The sequence below is a fragment of the Talpa occidentalis genome, unplaced genomic scaffold (genome assembly GCF_014898055.3).
Source record: "Talpa occidentalis isolate TD23 unplaced genomic scaffold, MPIMG_talOcc4v2.1 talOcc4.4, whole genome shotgun sequence".
In the NCBI taxonomy this organism is placed as follows: Eukaryota; Metazoa; Chordata; class Mammalia; order Eulipotyphla; family Talpidae; genus Talpa; species Talpa occidentalis.
The window spans coordinates 92,192,351-92,218,296 of NW_023604295.1; the positions used below are offsets into that span (position 1 = coordinate 92,192,351).

Below are 25,946 nucleotides of genomic sequence, written 5' to 3' on the forward strand. Positions count from 1 at the left end.
CAGTGCAGGATCTCTATGACCCAAGCAGACAGGTAAAGAATGAGTCCTAGAGCCCTTGGTGGCTTTTCAGGCTTTTATTGGAATTTTACCAGTTACACAGCAGGCAGGGGTGCTGGGGGACCAGGAGGATGGCAGGCTTCCCAGCCCCCAGTGAATCTTCACTCTTTCTGTGTTCTCCAACATTCTCTCATGGTCTTGTTCTCTCTCTCCTGCTTCTCTTTCCCTCTCGTTTTCTTCTGCTGGTTCTGTTCCCATGATGCCACCCTTAAAAGCCCCGTTCCTGCCCAGATGTACCCACCTACATATGCCCACACCCCACTCCAGGTGCCCGCCATCAGGCATGCATTCAGGACTGCAGGGATCCATAATCAATCCTAATGGTGGGAGGGCAGAAAAGACTGATAATCACTTACCCTACAGGGATACAAAGATTTTTTTTCAGATTGGTGACATTCTTGATTTTTTAAAACTCATACATATATTTTCATCTTCATGATCTTTCTCATTTTATAAAATAGTTTACTTATCTTTAATATCAGCATAGCATGCTTATGTGTTAGTTTCTATCATAAATTCTCTCTGAATCTCTGAAAAATAGAAAGCAAAAAATAAATGTAGATTTAGAAAATGAATTTTTAAAAAAAATGATTAAAGAAAACTATTATTTATACTTATGTGTGAAATTTCTCTATTAATCATACAGGCCCTTCCCTATTATTTTTTTAATGGTATATATATATTTTTTATAATGTAAAAGAAAACCTGGAAAAATGGAAGAAAAAGTTACAAAACAATTTTAATTATTAATGGACTAGATCAATTAGCACTAAAATGATATAATGTTGTGGGACATTCAAGGAAGTCGATATTACTAACTGGGGAGTAAAGGAAGCTTTTATTTGCTTATTAATGCAATTCCTCAAAAAATTTAATTTCTCACTGAAAAATCTAACTGGTGCTTATTTGCATCTATTTACTCTATGGATATTCAGAAAATTTTGTAGAACTAGGGGCTAACTAGTTGTACAGTTCTATTCAACAGTGTTATACTTTCTGTGGGTACATTTATTCTAAAGGTAGATGTTTAAGACGTAGATTCATCATTATAATATCATACTAAATATTTTCCCTATCCTAGAAATCTTCTGGGTTCTGCCTATTCAACTCTTGACCTCTACCCCATCCTCACATTCTTTGATAACTTTACTGTCTAAATATTATAGGCCAGAGATAGGGGAACCCCAGAATCCCCAAACCTTTCTTCTCCAAATAGGTTCTGCCATTCATCACATCAAGAAAAAACATACTCTAGTGCACAAGGAACTTTACAGAAAGGATCTTTAATACGATTAGTGTGCAAGAAAGACCAGAAAAAGGATGAAGTTTTAAATCAAGCACCCAAAGTGACCTGTCTCCTCATGAGTAAAGCTCAGCCAAACAGGGCTGGTCCAAAGCAGGGCCTCTAAGGCAAGAAAGCCTGCCACAAGACTAATGCACTTCCTGTTGGGGACCCACAGGAAAGGGACAGAGGGGGCACAATACATCTGGAACAGAAGGAGCAAAATCAAAATCAAGATTAAAAAATTGCCACTGTGAACCTCCCCACGGGTCTCTCATCCACATGTTTCAACCAGTCCAAGATCAAGAAGCAAACTCAGCTTTTTCATGTCTCACTGCCCCATGAGCCTCCTCCAGGTCTCCTGATTCTCCTTCCTTCTTCCTTCCTTTTCCTAGTCTCCTCTCCAGCTTCTTTTCCCTCCTCATCTCCACCCTCCATTGGCTGGGACAGAGAACTGGAACCTCCCTGTTCCCTAGGGACCACCCTCTTGCATAAATAGTTTTGCTTTTTTTAGAATGTCTTAAAGTTGGGATCACACAGTAAAAAGGTGAAATTATACAGCTTTTCAGATTGACTTTTTTTTCTTTTACATTGTATCTTTTATTTTTATTTATTTATTTTTTAATTTTATATATTTTTACATCATTTTTCATTTTTTGCACAATGTATGCATTTTCATCTTAATTATAGTCCCCATATAATGCCAACCAGATTGACTTCTTTCGCTTAGATGAAATTAAAGATTCTCCAGGTTTTTTGCACGCCTTAATAGTGTAGGGGAGTATTTGTAGTCTTTTTAAAAATAATTTAGCAAATACATAATGTATATTTTGCTTATTATTTCATGGATTTTAACACAAAACATGGCCAATTCAGAAAGATATACAGTGGAAAATTAACTTATGTTTAATTTTAGTCTCCTACAACAATAGTTCAATTTCCTCAAATTGCCTATATTGAAAATTGTTCATGGGCCTCCCTGGTGGCACAAGGGGTTAAGCACCACACTGTGAAGCAATCCACAGCCTCTGTAGCAGGAGTTCAATCCCCAGCCAGCCAGGGAGAAACCCACATGGCGAGGCAGACCTCTCCTGTCTCGCCCGCTGGTCCCCTTAGCAATGTATTTCAGTCAGTCTGCCTGTTCTGTTCCCCACCCTGTCTCTGGTGAATCCTCTCACCCCCGGCATCTCTGGCCTGTACCCCAGCTTTTGTATGCATAAATAAATAAATCTCTAGGGAAAAATTGTTCAATGTCAGAACATTAGATGTATCATTTTAATTTAATCATACCTCAAAAATTTTGTAAAGTAATTTTTATTTTTTATTTTAAAGATTCACTGAGTTTAAATATGCTAAGATATAGTTATCACCCATTGTTGTGCAACCATCCCAGGCCAGGTAGATTCAGTGTCAGTTCTCGCAGAAAAAAAAGAGAATTTGGAGCCTTCAATGAATTTTGCAAGATTTTAATCTGAAACTGGGGGTCATATACACAGGCAGGCAGAGAGAGACTCCAACATTGAGAGAGGAAGAACAAGCAACTCCATTGCCTACTCCCCTTTAAACTGAAGTTCCTATCCCACACAACTGACACATTGTTGCAAATGCAATAATGCAAGGCTCATTTGTTGTTTGCTAGATGTCTGAATGGTGGAAAACATAGTATTTCAAAGTACCTGTTCTTTGTTGTGTGGAAGGCGAAGATAGTCTGATTTTAACACATTTTCCTTACACCCATATACTAAGTGATAGAATAGAGATTCCTAATGGCCAGTCTGTAAATCCTCTTCTCCTCTATGCTCACTGTCTTCTTTGTTCTCATTTTCTCTCTGAGTGTTAAAATACAAAAACTATCATCCACTTGACATCTCTGTGTTATGTGTGGTGCACAGTCAGCATAAGATGATTTCAAACAAAGGTTATACAAATGTAATACCATTCTTTGCATGTTGACTTGCTTAGACACTAACAAATTTAAAATGTTATATAAATGGTTGTTTTTCCTTGTATGTTCCATCCTAACAACTATATTCTAGTGTTCATATTTGTATTATAGTTTAGAGAAAGGTTTTCTTCATCCTCTTGATAACCAGCTCACTAATACCTCTGATAATATGATGGTCCTTTATATTTCCCCATATTACATATTCAGATGTTCTTCTTAGTGCATTATATTGTTATAATAAATAAAATTCTCATTAATAGTTAATTCCCAAAATTAAAAATGCTGATAATTTATGTTGACCAATAAAGTTTAACACAATTCAGAAGTTTGCATCTCTATTAAATCGTTGTATCAGTAACCTCTTTAAGTAGTCATTTTTAATGTTTCCCTTTAGATCATTTAATAAATAAATTGATTTATTGAAGTTAAAAGTTTCAGAAATTCAAAACAGTTATGCTAGTAAATTTCATCCTTATTTTTCTTTACTAGCATATCTTTTTCATCATATCTATGATAAATAGCTCTGTTTGTAAAGGAAGCATTACTTAGGGAATGATTAGTTATTTGGAAAGGTGGAGAGCAGTCACCAGTTATACAAATCAAGGACTTCTAATATTCATAGCCTGCAATGCATAAGTATTCCCAAGACACAGTAGTTTAAAGGAACAATAAAATGTGCAAAGCAAAGAAATAAAATACTGATGCTAGTTCTAGGATTTGTTCTCAATAACAAAATATACAGTAGATAAAAAATGTTTCATTTATGAGAATAAAATGAATAACACCATAAGAAATAAGTTATTTGCTGTGGTAAACATCAAAAGGATAAGAATTACAATTTGATATGTCTCCCATGGCGTGTAAAGCTCAGATAAAAGATGTACATCTAATATTGGATAAATGCATATATAATATTAATAGAAATATTCACTCTTATTCAGACCTGAAGTGATATTTATCTTTCATAATGTGTCTTATTATGATTCCATTTATTAAAAATCACTGATTACCATTGTCTATCTTTATAAAGTTAGTTTATTTGTAGTATGAGTACAAAAATGTATTATGATTCTTTGAAACAAAAAAAAATAGAAGTGAAAGCAACTTATAGAAATATTCAATGAGAAGCAATACTATCACTTATATTCTGTATTTTATTTTGAAAAACAAAGCCTGAAGTATTGAAATTTGGTCAAATACAATATGTTGTTGTGTTCAAACCTAAAGCATTAATCTCTCTATAAGTTGAATTTTAATAAGTTAGCTGTTAATTCTTCTGTGTATCTTTCTAATTACATCATGTATGTTATTTAAATTTCATAGACCTCAATTATGTAATTATAGTTATTCAATTATTTTATATTATAGAAATATGCATATAAAATAAGCAACTTGCCTAAAGGTCACAAAGTAATTGGGAAATGTAAGTACTGTGTCTAAAATCAGTGCTTCATTAAAAAAATTCAGTCATTAAGTAAAATTGAAAATGTATTAATAATTTGTATTAGTTAATTTAATTAAAAGCACAAACAGCTGTTTGCTCATATGGCCAGTTGCTCGTAGGCAAGAAACAGCCCTCTTCCTTATTCCTTCTAAAATTTTTCATAGTATTGCTTGAGTGTTCTTATGGCATGGCAGTTGGTTTCTCCCAAAATGAATGATTCCAAGAAACAAAAGCAGTTGTCACAGACTTTTATGATCTAGATTCAGAAATTATATACTACCACCTTCATAATATCCTATTGATCATACAAGTCTACCCTATTTAATGTGAGAAGGAATCACACAAGGTCATGATTAGGAAGAGGAATGCATTATTGGGGGCCATCTAAGAGACTGATTTCTGCAATGCTACATATCAAACAAGAATATCCTTAAAAGTTCTGAGACATACCTTTTGACCTCCAAAGGAGGTTAATTCTTCTACATTTTAATACTGTAAATAATTTTATTTCTTTACCAACACAATAATGAATATAGACTTTTCTTTGGATCAGAATAGAAAATGGGAACATTGGAAACCCACTTCCTAGCAAAGAGTTTATTGAGTAGCTTCTAGATTTTACTGGAACATGTTTTAAATAATTATTGAAACACATATTCTAAAAGCAATCAATTTTGTAACCAATTATGTAGAAATTATAGGTTGTGTTGGCATGTAATTAAACATCAAGATATTTCAGTGGACCTAGGGATCTATCCAAATGACACAAAAACAGTGATTCAAAAGAGCACCTGTACACCTATGTTTATTGCAGCACTATTTACAATAGGTAAAACCTGGAAACAACCCAAATGCCCAAAAATAGATAATTGGATCAAGAAGATGTGGTACATATACACAATGGAATATTATTCAGCAATCAAAAAAGATAAACTCATGTCATTTGCAGGAACATTGATGGAGCTAGAAGGAATTATGCTCAGTGAAATTAACCAGAAAGAAAAAGAAAAATATTGCATGGTTTCACTTATAACAGGAATATAGGGGAACCAAATAAGACATCAGTCAAAAAAAAAATAGTAACAATAACAGTACAAAACACAACAAAGCAAAAACAGACAATTATAAACCAGAGACATACTTTAGGGGAGGAGGAGGGAGAGGGGCTAGAGGGAGGGAGGGAGGAGCAAAGGGGGTTGTGGTGATGGTGCATGGGTACCTTGGGGAAGGAAATTCTATGGGGACTCAATCTGAGGGGGTGGGGGAAGCAAATATTGTCTAAAAATATATAAAAAATTATAAATGTTAAAATAAAAAATGAAAAAGAAAAAAAATCAGTACATTATTGACTTTCTTGCTTGTTCTATCTCTTACACTGCTATCCTCTAATTGACTGTTATAAATGTAGGTAATTTTTATGACAGTACTCATTTCCTGGTATCACTTTTTGTAATAGGATATAGGTTGTGATGATGGCATCAATAAACTTGCTGAAATAATAATAATAATAATAATAATAATAATAATAAGCTTCAGAAAACATTCTACTTCTTTTGCTGATCACTAGATCTTCTGAGTGGTTCTTTCAGTCTGGTCTGGTTTTGCACATCTTAATTTGGTTTCTCTCATCTGGCTGTGTTACTTGTTGAATTTGACAAGATAATTTAGGTTAACTTTACTCACATGCTGTATATTGCCAGATTATTGGCCAAGCATCTCTATTCCTTTTCATGTGATCAGTTATACTCCAACAAGTTTGCTTAAAGGCCAAACTTGTTTTACATGGTAGTCACTGGTTTCAAATGCACCAAAAAAGATACAGTTTCAATCAATAAATTCATAGTAAGTCTCTGTTTGAAACATGCTTGATAGTGTCCTTTTGATCAAAGAAAAACACAGAACTAAACCAGATTCAGGGATGGATAAATAGAATTGGTTTCTTGATGGAACAGCTACAAATACTCATCACATTGAGGAGTATATGTATGTTAGTATGGAAATATTGTTTAACAATTCTGTAGTACATGCAATTTGTTGTACATGCAATTTTGAAACTTCAAGAGAGCTGAAAAGGCTGGAGAGATTAAACTGAGTACTGGTGTTATATCCTCCATACCTAAGTGATGCAAGTAATTACAGGTCAGGCAAATTCAAAGGGATGAGAAAACAGTCCTGTCTTGCACTTGGAGACATGTCAAAGATTCTTAAACCACCTTTAATCTGATAAACTCTGCAAAAATTTAAAATTTACTGGATTATTTTCTTTGTTTTTATTGAGTTTCATCAGCTCTTTGTAGATTTTTGTCATCAGTCCTTTATCATTAGTGTTGAGTGCAAAAATGTTCTCCCAGTTGGTGAGATTTCTCTTTGTTTTGGTTATTGTCGCTTTTGCTGTGCAGAAGCTCTTTAATTTGATGTAGTCCCAGCTGTTTATCTTTGCCTTCACTATCACTGCTTTGGGTGATGTGTCTGTAAGAGCTAAAAAGAAACTTCTCCGAAGAGGAAATGCAAATGGCCAACAGGCATATGAAAAAATGTTCAACATCACTTGTCATCAGGGAAATGCAAATCAAAACTACAATGAGATACCATCTCACACCAGTGAGAATGACACATATTAAAAAAAACTAGCAACAACAAATGTTGGCAAGGTTGTGGAGAAAAAGGAACTCTCCTGCACTGCTGGTGAGAGTGCAAGCTGGTCCAACAACTATGGAGAGCTGTGTGGAGATTTCTGGACCTACTAAACATAGAGCTTCCATATGACCCAGCAATTCCACTCCTAGGTATTTACCCAAAGGACACAGAAACATCAATTCCAAAGAGCACCTGCACCCCTATGTGTATACCAGCACTGTTTACAATAGCTAAGCTTTGGAAACAACCCAAATGCCCAAAAGTAAATGACTGGATCAAGAAGATGTGGTACATATGCACCATGGAATATTACTCAGCATTCAAAAAAGATAAACACATGCAATTTGCAGCAACATGGATGGAGCTAGAAGGGATCATGCTCAGCGAAATAAGTCAGAAAGAAAAAGAAAAATACTGGATGGTCTCACTCATAGCAGGAATTTAGAAAACCTAAATTAGAGACCAGGAAAAAGACTAATCAATACAAAGTAAAAATCAAAATGAACAAGCAACTATAAACCAGAGACACGCTACGGGGTAGGGGAAGGAGAGGTGGAGAGAGAAAGGAATAGAGTCAAAATAAGGGGGGTACAATTGTATGGGAAATATAACCAAGATGAAAATGCATACATTGTGCAAAGATGAAAAATGATGTAAGAATTATATAAAATAAAATATTTAAAAATAATAAAAAACATCAAAATTTATATGCAACACTTGAAACTCCCCTTAACAGTTTAGATATGTCGTCTGCTTATCCACCTGACATATATTTCCCTGTATGTAAACTGGGAGAAAAAAGATTCTTTGGTATTGAATGTAAAGTAAAACAAAACCCTGTGGTGACTTAATTTGAGTTCACAAATTATTCTCCAAGGAAAGAAACCATGGCCTCATTGTCTGTGAGATATGGAGGCAGGATGAGATAAATTTCTGTTCTACATTTATAATTATAATGATAAAACAACTAGTCAGCAATTTTTAGTGAGCTTGGTCCTGGGTACAGAAATTATACATTTAAGTAGCTTACCTCATTAAGTTCTAGAACCAGGGTGGGTAGTGTTTTGAATTGATTTTATAAGAAATAAGGTTATGGTAAATTGCTTTAAATAACCTACCTATTTTTATCCTTGATTTTCTTCTCATTGAGATCAAAATGATTACATTTAAGATGTGCCAGAGAAAGCACTGCTAATTTTACAGGAACCACAACTGGGACACTAAACATTTAGAAGCAGAATCTAGCAAAGTTGACCAAGAAAGGGTGACCTGTGGAAGAGCTAAAAAGTTGGAATACTGAAAAGTGAGTGAGAAAAAAAAATTCCCCTGAAAATAATATTTTGTAAATATTATTTTGAAAAATAATAATAAATAATAATAATAATTGGTAACCTTTATATCTGAGTTTAAACAGGGCCTCCCCGGTGGTGCAGCGGTTGAGCGCTGGGTTGCAAAGCTGCCCGCAGCCTCTGCAGCACTGGTTCTATTCTGGCCACTGGGTGAGGGTCCCACATGGCGTGCATACCTCTCCTGCCACCCGCTGCTCCCTCAGCAGTGTGTTTCATCAGTCTGCCTGCTCTGCTCTCCACTCTGACTCTGGTGAATTCTCTCACCCCCTCCCACGCTTCTGTTTGTACCCAGTGCTTGTTTAAATAAATAAATAAATAAATAAATCTTTAAAAAATTAAAAAATAAATAAACATAGTGATGGGGCACAAACCGAATTGGAAATGTTTCAAGTTTAAATGGGAGTTGAAGGAGAAAATTAGAATATTTAGTCAAGGTTTTTACTGAAGGATGGTCTGAAATATAAGCAACATAAGAATGGGGAGGACATTTCAAAATGTTTTTAAAGAAACTTTAAAAAATATACCATGCTATATCATAAATCCAGGATATCTATATCATCTATATCTATATATACATTTTATAATTTTTATAAAGAGGGCCTCCCTAGTGGTGCAAGGGGTTAAGCACAGCACTATAAAACTACCTGCAGCCTCTGCAGCACCAATTCGATCCCTGGCTGACCAGGGAGCTACCCACATGCACAGCAGACCTCTCCTGTCTTGCCCAATGCTCCCCTCAGCAGTATATTTCAGTCAGTCTGCCTGATCTGCTCCCCACTCTGTTTCTGGTGAATCCTGTTACCCCTGCATCTCTGGCTTATACCCCAGTTCTTGTATGTGTAAATAAATAAACTTTAGAAAAATAATTAATAAATATTACTAGCTACCATCTTTTCCTTGGAAAATATTTCCAATAGGGTCTCCCCTGGTGGCACAGGTGGTTGAGCGCCACACTGTGAAGCTGTCCACAGCCTCTGCAGCACCGGTTCGATCCCACCCAGCCAGCAAAGGTCCCACATGGCGCAGCAGACCTCTCCTGTTGCACCTGCTGCTCCCTTCAGCCATATATTTAATCAGTCTGCCTGTTCTGTTCCCCACTCTGTCTTTGGTGAATCCTTTTACCCTCCCGCGCATCTGGTCTGTACCCTGGTTCTTGTATAAATAAATTAATGAATAAATCTTTACTTTGACTTTTTACTCTTATTTTCTCAGGAGTGTACAGAGAAGGTTTTCTCTGAAACCACATGCTGTGTACTGCATCAATGTTCTTTTGAATAATTGAGAGTATAACTATGCATTTTCTACAAGTTTCTAGTTTGTAGTTTAGGATATATATCCCCAAAATATATTATATAAATTTATCATATAATATATAATGTATAATATATTATATATATGTACATATTCAAACATTAAATCATACATTAAATATACCCAGGCGTAGCTCCATGTTCATTCTAGTTAACTTCAGCTATATGTATTATAACTTCTGCAAACTCCTTTAAATGTCTTAACATTGTACATTTATTATAAAATAAAGTTTATATGATTTTCAAATATATCAAAGTGAATTATGAATTTAAAAGGGGAAACAGAAGACTTGCTTTTTCAACTCATATCATCTATGTCTGATGATGCTGATTTAGGTGAATCAGTAATATAAATATTTTATCCATGAAAGGAAGTAATCAACTCCGAAGCTATGAACAAATTATATAAGTTCTGAATAGATATGAAAAAGTGTTATCACTCTTTAGGTTTTAAAGATTAATTATTTATGTTACTGCATCTTATGCAAAAAAAGAATTAATGTTGCTAGTTAACTTGTCATATCATTTTTAGACCAATTACTTCTATTGTAGATAAAATTGAATTAAGTATTGCAAACATATGGTTGATGGTCTCTTTAGAAGCCTTAATTATTATTTTATAATTTTTCAAACTAAAAATTAGAAAAAAAATCACAGAATCATCTTAGTTGGGTGATCCATCATATTATATTGGTTTTGAGAAATGAAAACAATAGCTGAATGGTTAATACAGTTTTGTGAATGTAACATTATTGAATGCCTGCTTGATAGGAAACCAGTAGTAGAAATCACAGTACTGCTATTTTCCAACTATGTGGTCGTTTGTCAAGTTCAAGACTTAGCTGTAAGCATGAATTGGTTCTGGACCTTATCTGCAGAATTATAACAGCTTTACAAATGGAGCAATCTATAGATAATAGACTTGTTTTGCTTTTTTGTTGTTGCTGGATACTCATACTATCTAATTATAAAATATTCTCTTCTTTTATAGGAATGCTTGGAAAAAAACACTATTCAAAGAGTTGAATAGCCAATTTGAATTTCAGTGTATCAGGAACAATTGTATTATTATCTGCATTGATGATTAAAATGCTGTTGCCTTAACACAAATGAAGCCAGTATACCAAGTTCTATGTTATTTTCCCACTCTGCACTCACAGCGTAAAAACAGGTTTCAATGAAAATTTTCTTTCCGCTATCAGTAAAAAGCATTAATATTATGAAAGTCTGGTTATGTTAAAAAATATGCTGGATGATGAAACTACATGTACATATAAATCACTTCTGCTGTACTGTGACATAGTATGGTTGTCTGAAGCACATACACCATTTTTTTGAGTTGAGTTAGCTTGATTTTTTTCCCTGGAAGAATATATTTACCTGAAAGAATAACTAGTAGACAAATTACTCTTATTATTCTTATTTAGGTGTGTATTTTCTTGCACGTGGTTGAGGTAAGTCAGTCACTTCAATGAAAGCAATAACAGCATTTGTGTCTCATAATAAAACTTAAAAAAAACCCAAAATTTTGGAAAATGTGTAGCTGCTGCAGTGAACTTGACAGCTTCTCAATACTTGAAGATGTTTCTGGCAAGACTGCTGTGATATTAATAAATATGGATATTTAAGTGATAAATACAAATGTATTAATTATTGGAAGAATCTGATGCTAGAATTTGGAGGAATCATGCAACAAAAAATATTTTGATGATATTATCCATGAGATAATGGAGACTAACTTTTATATGTTTACTTTCTCGGTCTTTATTTTTTGAAATAATAGAAATGATTTCGGATATATAAGAAACTAAGAAAAAAACAACATTTAACTAATTAGAATATGTGAGGCAACTACAATGTTTAAAAATATATAAAAATAAAGCTTTGGGACTTATGTAATGTTATGTAATGTTGCTTCAATAAAATATAAAATTTCACTGAGATAAGTCAGAAGGAAAGAAAAATATCGGATGGTTTCACTTAAAGGAGGAACATAGGGAAAGCAAACAAGGGATAAGGAAAAACAAAAAAGCTAGCAGGCAAACTCTAAATTGGAGACATACAGCAGGGGAGAAGGAGGGAGAAGGGTCAAAACAAGGGAGGGGAGAGCACAAGAGACTATGGTGATGGTTCACAGGTGTGTTTGTGGTTAGAATTTTATGGGAATGACACCTGAGAGGAGAATGAACAATTATGTAAAAATTTTATAAATTTTAAAAAGGACAAAATAAATAAATTTAGGGCATAAAAGGAGATTAAAATGAATCTTTTACACAGAATTTCAGGCAGTTCAATTTCCTGAATTGGAAAATGCAATTCTTTTTTTTTCATAAACTTTTTTTTTAAAGATTTATTTATTTATTCATACAAGAACCGGGGTATAGGCCAGATGCACGGGAGGGTGAGAGGACCCACCAGAGGCAGAGCGGGGAACAGAACAGGCAGACTGCTGAAATACACTGCGGAGGGGAGCAGCGGACACAACAGGAGAGGTCTGCTGTGCCATGTGGGATCCTTGCCAACTGGGATCAAACAGGCACTGAAGAGGCTGTGGACAGCCTCACCGTGCGGTGCTCAACTGCCTGGCCACCAGGGAAGCCCTGGAAAATGCAATTCTATCACTCAAACTTGTCTGGAAAATCCTGAATCATTATCCCTGGAATCCTTTATAAAATCATTATACAAATTAATACAAGCACTGAATAATTTTTCATTAAATACTTGTAGGTGATACTTAAATCATAGCTATAAAAGGATTTAGGGATAACATGTTTATATTTTTCAGTTTATATTGCAAATTAAACACCTGTATTTTGTGAAACTCTGTTCATATATTCCCAGGAGTTTTAATGTCACTTATCTGGCATGTATTAGGAAATAATCAAGAGACATTTTTCCTGAGGGGGAAAAAAAATAATACCACAATGTGAAATTTATTTTCTCTTCATGTTCATGTTTGAAAAACATCTTTGCTTAAAAAAAAAAAAAATATATATATATATATATATATATATATATATATATATATTGCCAGTTTAGATAATATCAGGGGAGGTATTTAGCTATTCTGGTATCTGGTAGTGATTTCCAAAATAATAGCAATAAACCAAATATGGTAAGAGATCAGTTATTAGAGTTGATCACCTTTCTTAGTAGGTCCTGCAGCCCTCTATTTTGAATTGTGTACATTTTGATACATAGCACCTCTATATTGGCAAATAGTGCCATGTGGTATACTTAGAAATCCACGAACATACTAAATACCCAGAGGTAACAGAAACAGTTTTCTTCTCATTTTTCATTTAAATATGACTTGAATATTAGAGCACAGGGAATTATCAAATTCAAAAGTAGCTTGAAGGTGAATTCTAGAACAGAAGCAATTTAATTATGCTAATACAAGTTAACATATACATGAGTAATTTCAAATAACTGTCAACACTTTATTAACATAAAGCTTTCCTAAGGCACTGATGTTGCTTAGATATATTTAAACTTAATGTATTAACTTTATTTAGTTAATAAGGAATTGATATATAAATATACAATGCAACTTATACCTATATCACTTTAAATAACATAAGTATGTTTAATATCACTTACATCTTTCTACCTCTCTTTTCCCATTCTTGTCTTCATTGTCATTGCACAGACATGTTCCTGCAATAAAGCTTATATAAGAAAATTTTCCCCTAAAATTGAGAAAATAAAAATTGCTGATATAGAGATATGTTTTATATCTGTCCTAAAGCAAATACTATATTGGTTGTTTCCACTGAATAAATGTTTGATTTGTGTAAATTACCTATTTTCTTTAATCTCCAGATATCTTTTTTTTTTAAGTTTTATTTATTCATGCATATGAGAACCAGGTACAGGCCAGATGTGTGGGAGGGTGAGAGGATTCACCAGAGACAGAGTGGGCAACAGAACAGGCAGACTGACTGAAATACACTGCTGAGGGGAGCAGTGGGCGAGACAGGCGAGGTCTGCTGTGCCATGTGGGTAGCTCTGGGGCCGGCGCGATTGAACCAGCACTGCAGACACTGTGGACAGCTTCATAGCACTGTGCTTTACCACCTGCACCACCACGGAGGCCCTCTCCAGTTTTCTTAAGATTAATTGGGATTATCTGATGGGATACATTAAAATTTTGCTTATATATCTAATGATAAATATGTGAATATCTATAAATATTGTATCTAATTGCTTCATAATATATACTTCCTTATGTAACAAAGCCTATGTACTTTAAATAAATCAATAGGGGAACTACAAACACATGACCAATGAGTCAGACATCAGTATGAACACCTATTTAACCTAATACATGTTCAGATTATTAAACACAGAAACAATCATAAATATGTGTGTATACAAAAATTAATGTGCATATATAGCTTACTCAGCTCTTTTTCATAGAGAAAACATAAAAGCAATAACACCTCAAGTGAGGTGAGCATATGTACTAGACAGACTGTGGCTACTAAATACCATTACAAAGAAAAAGGACCAGGGGTCTTTGGCAAATCACTGATGCTAGCTTTGAGAATGGAAAAACACAAGTTGAGCCTAAAGCACCGTGTGATATAAGGAAGTAAAGAAGTATGCTCAGTGAAATAAGTCAGAAGGAAAAAGAAAAATATCGCAGGTTTTCACTTATAAGAGGAATATAGGGAACAAAATAAGGGATCAGGGGAAAATAATAACATTAAATAAAAAAAAATTAAGAGGCAACTACAGGGAGAGGGAGGAGAGTGATCAAAACAGAAGAGGGAAGAGCACAAGGAACTATGTGATGGTGCACAGGTGAACTGTGATGGGAATTTTATGGGGACTACACCTGAGAGGGGAGAGCAAATATTGTACAAAAATTAACAATGATGTAAATATACATAAATTATGTGTGTATGGGACATATATACATATATATGGGAGATATAAGCATACATATTTACTCAAAAAGCAATGGGATGGGATATATAAACCAGCCTTATATGGGATATATATGGGATACATATATGGGTTATATATGGGGCACATAAAAGAAATCAGAAATCACCTTAAAGGGCACCATGAGATGGAAACTTTAAACATAATAATTATTGTTTATAATTTAAAACTATAAAATGAAACCCATGAGTATATACAGATATAAATAAAAGGTCACATAAATGAATCAGAGAAAGGAAATATCCTTCCTTACAGAAGATTTTCAAATGATGTATTTAAGTGCAATCCCAGAGTATAAGCTTAGTCCTCTCATACCTTGCAGGTCGCACAGACTCTTTTTAGTGATTTTTTTTTTTTTGTGGGACCCTCGACGGCTGCCGGGGAAGGAAATGGTGCTGTAGAGGCTGCAGGCAGCCTCACAGCCCAGCGCTCAACCACCGCACCACCAGGGGAGGCCCTTTTTAGTGATTTGTTTTAACAAAGAATAGAGCAAGGAAAGAGAAAAGTCCGGGGTGGTGGAGGAGGAGGGAAAATTTCCCCTTTGTTCCTGTAGCATAGTCAAGGTTATATATTTTTATTTGAATTTTGACTAAATATTTATATTTTGAAATAATATTCAGTAGCAGAACTTTAAGAGTTTTAATTTTCGTTTAGTAAGAGTTTATGTAGAAAAGACTGCCTTAAACCAAGGAAAACAGTTAACATCTAGCGACAAAAAATAGCAGTTATTGTGAAACTTTTTGAATAAAAAAATTCCACAAATATATAATTGTATTTCCAAAGATTCTATGTTAAGGAAAAATTCTAATCTTATATAAGTCAACTGATATAAATAAAATGAAAAAGAAACCAAAAATATTTACTATTTGTAGTGTAAGTAAAGTATCAGGCTCTTCTGCCCTCCTGCTACTCGGGTTGATGATGGATCTGCGATCCTGAATGCATGCCTGATGGCTGCACCTGGAGTAGTGTGTGGGCATGCATAAGTGGGTACATCTGGGCTGAGAGACTGGGTTATAAGGGTGGCGTTACGGGGACACCAGCACAACCGGAAGAAGAGAAAGAATGAGAGCAGAAAGAGCGAAAGAGAGATTAGAAGAGAATAAGCAGAGAACAAGGTGCAAGAGAACGCCAGAGAGCCCAAAAAGAGTGAAGATTCGCTGGGGGCGAGGCTAGGAGGCCTGCCAGCCTCCTGGCCCCCCAGTACCCCTGCCTGCCATGTACCTGGTAAACTCAATAAAAGCCTAAAAAAGCCACAGTGGGCTCCAGGAAGCTCCTCCTTTACCCTGTCTGCGTAGAATCATAGAGATCCTGCACCGTACCTTCTGGCCACTACACTATTACATGGATGATTACTCCTTGCCTATGAAATTTAAATGTTATGTATTATTATTTTCCAAAACATTTCAAAGATAATCATCTTGTCTCATCTGTTTGCTCAAAATGCAATTTTATTCACACATCTTTTTTCCTGCATCTATATTTGAGTCTGATTTGTGAACTGCTCTTTTTAACTCATAGTGTCATTAAACCCATGCTTTGTTTCTTAAACTTTAATGCAAAAACAAAAACTTGATGATACTGTACTTTTATCATGACTTTGACACTTTAAAGTTTCTGCTTTTATGCTATTTCAGATGTTTATGTCTGCTGGGTTTTCTTTGTAATTTGGATTTAAATAAAGGATTAAAGCAAATTCCATGGAAAATAACTTGATGTCAAAATAGTATTCCTCATGGGCCTCATAAAGACTACAATAGAGATTTCAAAGAACTTAGTTGGGGAAAAAAATCAATAAATTCAGTTTTGAATTAAATATGAAGCTTTTGAGAAATAATTGGCTTTTCACTTTTAATTCTTCTCATTTGCAATTGAGTGGGGGATATCACCTTCCCTGCCCTCTTCCTGAAGTTTAAGGGCAGGATTTATTAACTTTTTGTGATACCTTTGCTTGAATTGCTGATATACTATTAACTGCTCATAGGAACTTGCAAGTCCCCTTTAAATCTCTAAACAACTTGTCTCAGTGACTTCCTACATGAGAATAAGCTCTTCAGACTATAATATGCTGCTTATTTATTATACACTCTATTTTCCCTTAAGGAGTTTCAATTTTCCAGTAAGTCATTAACATTATATGTCCCTTTGCTTTTGTATTTTCGAATCAGATAAAGTGGTGATCAGTAGCGTTTTAATAATGTAGTGTCAGCAAGGCACAGAGTAGGATCTCTATTATCTGAGCAGACATTATGGTTCCGTTACTGTGACGCCACCCTGATAAGTCCAGTCTTAGCCCAGGTGTGCCCACCTAAGCATGCCATTACCTACTCCAGGTGTCTGCCATCAGGCATGCATGTAGGATTACAGGGATATATTGTTAATGCTAATGATGGGAGGGCAGAAAAGCCTGATATTTTTTCACTTACCCTACACATAATCTATTCATTATTTATCATCTTACTGAAATTGAGTCTTAACAATGTTTTTCCAGTCTCAGATTTATTTAGTTACTACCAAGTTAAAAAAAAAAAAAAGTGAGTTACTCTGCCACCATCCATTAAGATAACATTTCTATTTTTGTTAGCATGTGACCAAAGAGTACCCAGGGACCCCAAACAAATGGTGTGCGTGCTCTAAAATGGGCTCCTTTCATAGGCTCCATAAAAAATAAAATAAGCAAACTATCATTGTGAGAGAACTTTAATAAAATAAGTGTGCATATATAGGTAAAGCAAAGTATCAGGCTTTTCCACCCTCCTGCCATTAGATTGAATGCATGCCTGATGTCGGGCACCTGGAGTAGGGCATGGACACACGTAAGTGGGTACACTTGGACTGAGACTGGGCTTATAAGGGCTGTGTCACGTGATGCCAGTGAAACAGCAGAGTGCAAGAGTGGAATGGAAACAGCAGAATGAGAACAAGTGAGAAAGCAAACAAGCAGAGAAGCAGAGGCCATGAGAGAACGCCAGAGAGCCCAGAAAGAGTGAAGATTTGTCAGGGGATGGGAGGTGTAGGGGGCAGGAATGGACACTGAGCAGGTTTTCTATGATCAAGCAGATGGGGTAAAGGAGGAGTCCTGGAGCTCTCAGTGGCTTTTCAGGTTTTTATTGGGATTTACCAGGTACACAGCAGGCAGGGGTGTCCGGGGACCGGTGTAGGGTAAGGTAAAAAATCAGGCTTTTCTGCCCTCCCGCCATCAGGATAGATGAGGGAACCCTGTGATCCTGAATGCATGCCTGATGGCGGCCACCTGAAGTGGGTACACCTGGGCCAAGACTGTGCTTTTAAGGGCAGTGTCACGGGGACGCCAGTAGAAAGCCGAAAGAGAAGCTGAGAAGGCAGCAGCAGAAGCCGAGAGAGAAGCAGAGAACACCGGAGAGCCCAGATAGTGTGAAGACTTGCTGGTGGCTGGGAGGCCTGCCAGCCTCCCGGCCCCCCAGCACCCCTGGTAAACCCCAATAAAAGACCTGCAAAAAACCGCTGAGGACTCTGACTCTTCCTTCACCCGGTCTGCATGGGATCAGAAAACCTGCTCAGTGGTCATTCCTGACCCTACAGCTGGGAAGCTGGCAGGCCTCCAGAAAGTCTTCACTCTATCTAGGCTCTCCCGTGATCTCTGCTCCTCTCGTGGTTCTTCATGCTTCTCTGCTGCTTCTTCTGCTTCTTCGTTCTCTCAGCTTCTGTCGGCGTCCCCATGATGCCGCACTTTAAAAGCCCAGTCTTAGCCCAGGTGAATCCCATCTACCTTGGCCCACACCCTACTCCAGGTGCCCGCCATTAGGCATGCATTCAGGACCACAGGGTTCCGTCATCTATCCCAATGGCGGGAAGGCAGAAAAGCCTGATACTTTTTACCTTACCCTACAGAGGCCTGCCAGCCTCCTGGCCCCTCAGCACCCCTGCCTGCCATGTACCTGGTAAATCCCAGTCAAAGCCTGAAAAGGCCACCGAGGGCTCCAGGACGACTCCTTTACCCCATCTGCTGAGGTCATAGAGATCCTGCTGTGGTCCTTCCTGCCACTACAGCAGAGAGAGAAGAAAGAATATTTTGGCCAATAAAACACCCCAAATGTAAATGCCTAACCAAACCAAATAGTGTTGGCCTGCAGTGAGACCACTGAAGTCCAAAAGCTTGCCACATTTCAAAGGTACTTTCTGGCAGGGAACATAGAAAAGGAGTTTCAAAAAATTTAGGACAAAGAAGATATCTGTAGGGTCAGGAAGACCACAGTGCAGGTTTCCTGATCCAACAGACCAGGTAAAGGAGGAGTCAGAGTCCTTATTGGCTTTTTGCAGGTCTTTTTATTGGGATTTACCCAGTACACCGCAGGCAGGGGTGCTGGGGGGCCGGGAGGCTAGCAGGCCTCCCAGCCCCCAGCAAGTCTTCACTCTATCTGGGCTCTCCGGCCTTCTCCCAGCTTCTGCTTCTCTTGCTTCTCTCTCAGCTTCTTGGCTTCGTTCTCAGCTTCTTGGCTTCTACTTCGGCTTCTGCTGCTGCTGGCATCCCTGTGACGCCGCCCTTAAAAGTCCAGTCTCTCAGCCCAGGTGTACCCACTTCAGGTGCCCGCCATCAGGCATGCATTCAGGACCACAGGGTTCCCTCATCTATCCTAATGGCGGGAGGGCAGAAAAGCCTGATACCTTTTACCTACCTTACAATATCACATCAAGAAAACAGCTGCTATTGTCAGTTTTCCCATGTGTTTCTCACAAATGTGTCTCTTCTAATTATCGGTACATGTCTCACATCCATTGTCTCCTTCCACATCTCCTTCCTAGCAGTACCAAGATGTGAGCTGGGCCACAGAAGTGAGAGTCTTCCACTTAGCCCACCTGCCTTCTCTGTTATATAGCTTCATCTGGCCACTTAGCTCCACCCATATATCCTAATAGCTAATAGGGATGGGGGACATGGTATCTCCCTTAACTTTTTCACAGGAAGAAAGTCTGATAAACCTGCTAAAACAAAATACTAAATGTTAATACTGTTCCATTTTTGATGTTTTTTAGTTCTCAAATAATGAGATTTAATAATTACAGCTGCTGATTAAGTAGAATTCTAGAACTTCAACATTAGACTCCATTCTCCTTTTCCTTGATGGGCAACTTGATGCTGAATGTGCAAGGTTTCCCATTAAAATCAAGGTTAAGGTGTTAAATTGATTACCCCTTAAAGAATAAAAAAAAAAAATCTAAACTTTTTGTTGAGGCTTGCTTCCACAAACAGCAAATCACACAGTCTGGGCCTGCACAGTCACCATGATCCTGAGCTGATTTGCCCCAAACCAGTTGACACATGGGAGGGAAGCTATTTACAGAGGGGGCCACCAGTGGAAATTTAAAACTCTAGTTATCTTTTTTTCTTCCAGGAAAAAAAAAAAATTTTATAATTCTCAGTGTATGGACTGACCTGTAACTAGCCCAGTGAACTTCAGTCAAGTTTATATTTTGTTCTTAAGTTGCTCTTCAGTCAATAACATTTAACATCTCTGTTCTCAACCCCTATCATCAAACCTAATGAAACCCTATTCTCTACTAAGGGGGGGGGGAACATTTGAATTTTCTCTTGCCTCTTTGCTAGCTGATCTTCAATAAATTCTTTCTCTGAAATCTGGTGTTTTTACTGACATAACCTGGTCATATAGCTGGTGTTCAGAATGTCTGACTCTTAGCCAAGGAATTATTTTAATAAAGGAAATATTTTATTTGCAAGTGGTACCATGTTGGGAGAATAGCAGAGCCAACATTCAAGAAGACTGCTTTCTAGAGTGACAAGTGAAGGTAGATTATACAGGAAAGCAAGGAATGTGGTAACATGTAGGAGGAGGGAGAATTTCTTCATTTTCAGGTCCAGGAGGTACAGGGAAGTCTAGATAGTTAATCACAAGACTATTGGTGATATTTCTGGATTAATAATTGTCTTAGTGTTACCACTTGCCTGTATTACAGTACTCTTCCTACTATACCATGCACCTTTATACAGTTTCACATTAGCTTCTATTAGAATCCCAATTAGAAATCACATTTTGCCAAATTCAACTTCAGAAGTATAAGACAACTTGTAGTATAAGATAAATCAATATTTAAAAACAAAAATTGCATATATCATGTTTCATATATAAAGAAATATTCTAACTTAAAGTTACTTTTTTATGGGCTATCCCTTGGAAATACTGGAAACCACATTAAGATAAGTTTTAAAGTTGTCCATCTGATCCTCCCATGTCTTGAAGGCACCATACCTATGTACTCCAGGAAGGCCACACAATTATGAATTAAAAAATAATCTAATTTATAAAATGATACCCAACACGTATTAACATGCTATGGAACTTTTTTTTTCTATTTTTATCCTTTTTTCTGATCTTTTTCATCATTTCTATTCCACCATTTTTGAGAAAAGTGTTAGTAGTGCAATTTCAATTGAGCATACTAAGGGTTTGTTTATGTACCATAGAAGCTATAAAAAGTAGCTTTGGATGAGAATTCTGAAAATCATGAGTTTTTCCAAGACTTCTGGACTTTGCAGTGGACCATTTCAACGTTGTTATGTTTCTCTTCCACAGTGTTCTTTTTCTAAGATACTATTTATTTTTCTCATAGGAAACATAGATTGTGAAAATTTAAACATAAGAAAAAATATATAGGGGTCTCCCTGGTAGTGCAAGGGGTTAAGATGCAGCACTATAAAGCTATCTGCAGCCACTGCAGCACAAGTTCCATCCGTGGCCAGGGAGCTACCCACATGGTGCAGCAGACCTCTCCTCACTCATCCACCACTCCCCTCAGCAGTGTATTTCAGTCAGTCTGCCTGTTCTGTTCCCCACTCTGTCTCAGGAGAATTCTCACCCCCCACACCTCTGGCCTGTACCCCAGTTCTTGTATGTATAAATAAATAGATCATTAAAAAAAAAGAAAAAATGTATAATGTATACAATAAAAATTTATTCTCACATTCACATGGGAATGGTAGTCAAGATTCCCTATGAGAAAATAAAGAATTCAAAAGATGTAAGTGGCGAAAAATTAGAAGAAATTTAGAATAGCAAATTCATTCCCGTTAATCACAGAAAATTGTAGCAATATATTCAACCATCTGCACTGGAGATTGTGCTCTTAAATAATACATAAACATATGGGACTGCCATAAATACTTCATGTAACTATACTTACATATACACTTTTAAAATATGAAATAGAAATGAACCCACAATAATAATAATCTTTTTAATCTACACATTTAATTTATAAATCAATTATCCAGGATAATTACTCAAAAACCTACTCTTTAAAAAAAATGGAATTTACTTTCTTGTGAATATCATTTCCTCTCACCCCAAATTAATTTTATTCTCATATTTCTTAACAGTTATTGGTTTACATTGGAAAATTTTTACTTTATAAGTAAAATTGTTTAAAAGTATGTGAATATATCAGATAAAATTAATATACCAACACCCAGAATAACCTTCAAAATTAACTATTATTCAACATTTTATTTATTTTTTTATTTTTTAAACATTTATTTATACGTACAAGAACCGGGATACAGGCCAGATGTGCGGGAGGGTGAGAGGATTCACCAGAGACAGAGTGTGGAGCAGAACAGGCAGTCTGACTGAAATACATTGCTAAAGGGAGCAACAGGGGAGACAGAAGAGGTCTGCCACGCCATGTAGGTATCTCCACAGCCAGCTGGCTCAAACCCACACTGCATAGGCTGCGGACAGCTTCACAGCTCTGTGCTCAACCGCCTGCACCACCAGGGAGGCCCTATTATGTAACATTTTAAATATCAAGTAATGTGTTAACCCATTAATTATTTAAGAAGAGTAGAGATTATACCTTGTGTCTTGCAAACATCCCAAGCCCGCCAGGTTCACTGTCAGTTCTGGAAGATGATAAGAAAATTTGGAGCCTTTGGTGGATTTTGCAGTCCTTCAATGCTGATACAGGCGACCATGCACACTGGCAGACAGAGCAACAGAGATTCCAACATTGAGAGAGGCAGAACAGCAACTCCACTGCCCAGCCCCCTTTACACTATTAAGTGCCCATAGCCACACAAATGACACAGTGTTCCAAATGTAAGGCTCATCTATTGTTTGCTAGAACCCAAATGGTGGAAAACATAGCATTTCAAGTTATGGGCTCTCTGTTATGTAAAATGCAAAAAATAGCCTGATTTACTCATTTCCCTTACACCTTGATTTAAAAAATTAAATGAAAATTGATGCCATTAAATAAAATATTTAACACTGTACAGTTGATTGATGGTTAACATTTACCATACCAGTATTTTCAAAACTTTTCAGTTTTTTCTAAAAATCACACATCTATTTTTCACTAGGGAACATTTTCAAAATCTTTAACTTTTAGCTCCTTCACCCTCTGTCACCAAACATAATTACTTATATGTTACTGTAATATTTATATATGATTTAATGACATTTTATTTATTTAGATCCCTTAGAGACATTCATTTATAAGTAAAAGATAACTGAGTTCTCAGGCATACTTAAAAACCAATAATAAGCAGATATTTCTGACATGTTCTCCAGAATGGAGAGAGTTCACTCCACAGCCATTTTCTCAAAGTAAGCAGATATTTTAAAGCCCTGTGTCACAATTGCTTCCCTGTTGGGCTATGACTGTCTTACTTTCCTTTTACCCCAGGTTCTAGAACTTCAACACTAGACTCCATAGGGAGAGAGAGGAAGGATGACAAAAGGCTGTGGATGAATGTTTTGTATCTGCAGACAACTCTTAATAGCCTCTGCTCCTGAATGGAAGTAGGAGAGGGATAAGTGTGTCAGAAATCATTCATATTTGGCATTATAATGTTGTTTCTTGTGGAAAGTTAGCACCCTTAATTGTGCTTCACTCAGAATGCCTTAGAATTAACTTTCAATATTTGCAAAATCAGTTTATAGTATCAGGGTGAAGAAGTCTGAGAAATATCCTGAAGGACAAGTATAGTCAAAACCTAAACTACAAGTTTTTATGAGCAAAATCCACATAATGTAAGCTGTCTAATGTGAGCTGTAGGCAACACCTATTCCCATGATGTTTATTAATGGAGTGTGTCAGCACATGAAGTCTTATTTTATTCTTAAACATGTTCTATAAATTATAGTTAAAATTATTCTTATTATAGATTTATGCTGATATTTTAAGTGGTATCTCTTTTTTTTAGTTTTTTTTATTTTATTTTGTAAGTTATATACAAAAAGCTCTTATTATATACTAATTTTGTACTTAGCATCATTCTTTATTATTATTCCCAGTAGTTCTTCCAATTTATTTTCTATTTTCGAAGTATAAAACTACATCAATTTCAAATAATGATTCTTGTTGTCTTCTCCCTTTTAATGTTTTATCTTACTGATTCTTTTCTCTACTGCTATGGCTACTATGTCCATAAAATTGTAATATGATTATGGATGAGAGAAGCCATTTTTCTATTGCTTCAACATCAATATGAACTATTTCATTATAAAACATTAGTTCAAGCAAACATTTTACTAAATTATAGCCTACATAAAAAAAGGACAAAAAAGCAAAGTGTACAGTGGATGAATTTTCCTGATGTGAACCTCTGCATATTCAGTATATGGAACAAGAAGCTACCCTAGCAGGCCTCCCTGGTGGTGCAAGAGGTTAGGAAGGAGCACTGTGGAGCTGTCCGCAGCCTCTGCAGCACGAGTTCAATCCCTTGCCAGGGAGCATACCCATACCCACATGGCGCAGCAGACCTCTCCTGTCTCGCCCGTGATCCCCTCAGCAGTGTATTTCAGTCAGTCTGCCTGTTCTGTTCCCCACTCTGTCTCTGGTGAACCCTCTCACCTCTTCCTCTCCCCCCACCCCCGCTCTGGCCCCAGTTCTTGTGTGCATAAATGCATAAACATTAAAAAAAAATTACCCTAGAGACCTCTCTGTGTTACCTCCCTAACAATGCCCAGGCAATAGTAATCTCTTTGCTAACCTTATTGTTAAAGAGTAGATGTTCTAGCTTTTCTCACTTTTTTAAGTATCTATATAACAGGGTGGTCCTCAGGAAAAAGGGAGGTTCCAGGTTCCCTGCCCCACCCAAGGCCCTTGGAGCTGAGCAGGGAGAAGAAGCTGAAGAGGAGACTGGGGAAGGAAGGAAGAAGGAGAGCCAGGAGACCACCTGGAGGAGACACATGGAGCAGAGAGACATGTGAAGAAACTGCTCTTGCTTTTTTGTCCTGGACTGGTTGAAGCAGATGTGGTGAGAGACCCGTGGGGAAGGTAACAATGGCAGCTTTTATCTTGATTTTGATTTTGCTCTTTTCCTCCCAGGCTTGTATGACTGTGTTTGACTCTTTTCTATGGGTCCCTGTCAGAAGGTACTTTAGACTTGGGGCAGTGTAGGGTAAATGACTGTCAGGCTTTTCTGCCCTCCCACCATTAGGATTGATGATGGATCCCTGCAGTCCTGAATGCATGCCTGATGTTGTGCACCAGGATTTTGTTACATTGTTATATTCAGTTGTATTGTTTACTTTTGTGGGCCATGGGTGCAGTATTTATATTCACCAAGAGAAGCAGAGGCAGGAGAGAATGCTAGAGAGCGCAGTAAAGAGTGAAAATTCACCTGGGTTCTGGAGGCCTAATGGCCTGTTGGCTCCCGGTCCCCCTGCATCTCTGCCTGCATGTACCTGGTTGCTGCACTACATGTAAAAGCTCAATAAAAGCCTGAAAAAGCCACCGAGGGCTACAGAAATCTCCTTTACTCGCCTGCTCAGATCATAGAGAACCAGCTCTGTGCCTTCCTGGCACTACAGGCAGGCTTTCGGGTCTTGCTCTGGGCCCACCCACCACAGGAATGCAATTGCCACAGCTGAGACAGCTCTTATACTCCTGCAGTTAGAGAAAAGACATTAAAGGGCAGCATAAAAATGTAAAAGGGTTGGTTTCTGAACAGATCAATTTTTAATCTTTT

The 25,946-nt window shown here is 36.7% G+C and overlaps 1 long non-coding RNA gene across 1 annotated transcript; it reads right to left on the reverse strand.

Moving 5' to 3' along the window:
- Positions 1-401: 401 nt before the first annotated feature.
- LOC129146686 (uncharacterized) lies at positions 402-23,551 on the reverse strand. Its single transcript, XR_008553715.1, has 4 exons — positions 23,499-23,551; positions 22,826-22,948; positions 3,016-3,168; positions 402-587 (listed from the first exon to the last, which is right to left on the reverse strand). It is a non-coding gene; the product is annotated as an uncharacterized LOC129146686 (long non-coding RNA).
- Positions 23,552-25,946: the final 2,395 nt, after the last annotated feature.